Here is a 2,851-nt window from a genome sequence, read left to right on the forward strand (position 1 = left end):
GAGAGAGCTATGAAAATGCCTTGATGTCTGTCCATGACCTTCCATTTGTCATTCCTCATTTTAGGATCCAGGGGAGACGTGGTGCTGACCCAGACCCCACAAGTGCTGTCCGTCAGCCTGGGAGGGACGGCGTCCTTCTCCTGCAGGTCCAGTCAGAGCCTCCTGGATAGTGATGGAGACAGCTATTTGCATTGGATGGTCCACAAGCCAGGCCAGGCTCCACGGGGCCTGATCTACCTGGTATCCACCCGGATTCCTGGCATCTCAGACAGGATCAGTGGCAGTGGGTCAGGGACAGATTTCACACTCACTATCAGCCGGGTGGAGGCTGAGGACGCTGGAGTGTATTACTGTTGGCAAAGTACTCATGATCCACCCACAGTGCTACAGCCCTGAACACAAACCTCCTGCCCGGAGGCCCAGCTGCGCCTGCCCTGCTGTCTGGGGAGCAGCACAGCCCAGACCGCTCTGTGTGAGGGCAGAGGCTGGGGAGGGAGCTCAGCGCAACACCTCGCAGCTGAGGCCTCTGCCCAGGACAGAGAGTGAGGATGACAGCAGAGCAGCAAGCCCTGCGCTGTGCTGAGGACACTGGCACAGGGAGAGGAGGACGGAGCGGACCTCCCCAGGGGCCTTTGGCCTTGAAAATTCTCTCCATTTATGAAAATGAGTGAAGTCAAATCAAGCGCGCAACAATGAATTTAGCATAAAGTGATTTGTAACATAGAAATGCCTTGGAAGATGTGTATTTCATCTGGCTTCCCTCTTAGCATGTCCCGACCCAGTGAGTACACGGTGGTACTGCGCTGTGCTCTCAGTCTCCGTGACTTTCTGGAGCGCTGCCCCATCTCAAGAGGGACAGAGTCCAAGAGATCTCTTCTGGGCTCCCAGGTCTAGCTTCGTGGGACTCCATGGATCATCCCGAACCCGTGCGTCATGCCGGGCTCGTTTCAGGATATGCCCAACCAATCTATCATTGGGATTTCTCCACTGTATATTAAAATAATACAGGACTGGTCAAATAGCTCAACAGATTAAAGTACCTACAAACAGGCGCACAGGCGGAGGGTTCGATCCCTGGGCCTGCTGTGATAGCCCGCCCCCAGGGCGCACTGAGAAAGCAATTTGAGACTGGGCATGGTGGAGCAGTGCCTCTAATCCCACCTCTTAGGAGGCTGTAAACAGGTGGATCACTATGAGTCCGATCTAGTAGTGACACCCTGAACACCCAGTAGACTCCTCCCTAATTACAAAAAAAAAATAATATAATAATAATAATAATAATAATAATAAAATAATATAATAATGTAGCTGGACAATTACAAAAATGTGAAAACCATGACAATGGCTCCTGATGTCTGCACATGACCTTGCGCTTCTCACTCCCCGTACTCATCCCTCATTCCTCTTCCTGACCCCACAGTGAGTACAGGTCCTGGGTGGAGGACACTGCACTCTTGTCCTGTCTGGCTGATCAAAGCACCAAGGCAAAGGCAGGATCCACACGGGGACTCTGCCTCTTCCTACAAGGGGCTGACCTGAGAGAAGATTTAGGATCCACATGTAGTGATACTCAGGCAATGAGCTTCCATAAAAAGGGGGCAAACAAATTCTTAACGTATTTCTCAGAGCCATTAACAGCAGTTGGACATAAGTTTTTTTAGGCTATATTTGCCTCTGTTCTCCATTAGCAGTCATGGAGTTCTATGAGGCTTTAGTCTCCACAGGACTCTTATTGCCAAGCTTATTCCAGGCAAACAAGACATGGAGACCTACCGCTTCTATGATGAAGGCAGGCACCTCACACCACCACTCATCTTTATGAGGGGTGGTAACTCTCAAAAGGCTCTGGTTCTTCCCTTTTCTGAAAATTTTCCAGGACCCCTACTAGCCTCAAAGTTGCATGTAGGATGAGAGAAACGAGAAGTCAGATAGTGAGGACAGTTGATACCCTTTTACTATTCTTGGCTTCAGGACAGCTTACAAAGTTAACATTAAGAAGCCCTAATCCCATTATCCAAGCCACTGTGTGCTTATTTTTCTAGACCAAGCAACATTGTCATGAAAAGGTGGGCAGGTACTGGTCATATCAAACAAGAGCAAATATGTTTGGTGCAATATTGGACATGAGCTGAGACAGATAAACGAAATCAAAGCCTGCATTATGTTAGCCAATGAACCCCAAAGAATTCACAATCATGGCTCCTGAGGTGGGAAAGAAGACAGAAGCAACAATGGGAGGCAGGGGGAAATCAGGACTTGCACTGGAACATACTTCAGATTTTTGAGATTACAGCAGACCTCCAACTGACACCCATCTCTGAGGCACAGGCATATGGGGGATTCCGCAGCTCTGGGAAGCCATCTCCTTGTATCCTCCAAATACAAGGATAGAGCAGAAGTCAAGACACAAGGGAACTCATACTAGGGGCTGTGGATTAGAAATCACTGGTAGGATGGAGGAAGAGAGAAAAGGGGGAGAAAAAGACAAAGGAGGGAGACAGGGGTGAGAGAGAAAGGCAGAGACAGGCAGACAATGACGGACAGACAGACAGAGAAAGGGAGAGAAAAGGAGATCCTACAGTGAAGACAATATTGAAAAAAAAAAAAAAACTTTCTTTCATAAATGTAAAAGGAAAGTGTTGAATGCACATAAAATTGTCCCTCGGGGTTCCTTGTTATCAACAGTACCAACATTGTGTCTCTTGCAAGACCGCAGCTCCCCTGGGTGGGGGCAAGATTTCAAAGACTGCTTTTATAAGAAGCTGGGAACTTGCTGCTACATCTACTCAGTCCTGCGCAGGCAAACTGCAGGGAGACTGCCCTTAACATTCAGCTTTCAGTATCTTGAAAT

At 48.5% G+C, this 2,851-nt stretch overlaps 1 long non-coding RNA gene and 1 gene segment (V, D, J or C); one reads left to right on the forward strand and one right to left on the reverse strand.

Annotated features, from left to right (window-relative positions):
• LOC101562402 overlaps positions 1–2,851 on the forward strand; it is a 271,529-nt gene that overhangs the window by 129,844 nt on the left and 138,834 nt on the right.
• The window catches only part of LOC111813058, a 137,579-nt gene continuing 135,036 nt past the window's right edge, over positions 309–2,851 (reverse strand). The window contains exon 4 of the long non-coding RNA XR_002818396.1: positions 309–364. This is a non-coding gene — a long non-coding RNA (uncharacterized LOC111813058). The remainder of the gene's footprint in view (positions 365–2,851) is intronic.

This window comes from Octodon degus, unplaced genomic scaffold (assembly GCF_000260255.1).
Source record: "Octodon degus isolate 3935 unplaced genomic scaffold, OctDeg1.0 scaffold00162, whole genome shotgun sequence".
Classification (NCBI taxonomy): Eukaryota; Metazoa; Chordata; class Mammalia; order Rodentia; family Octodontidae; genus Octodon; species Octodon degus.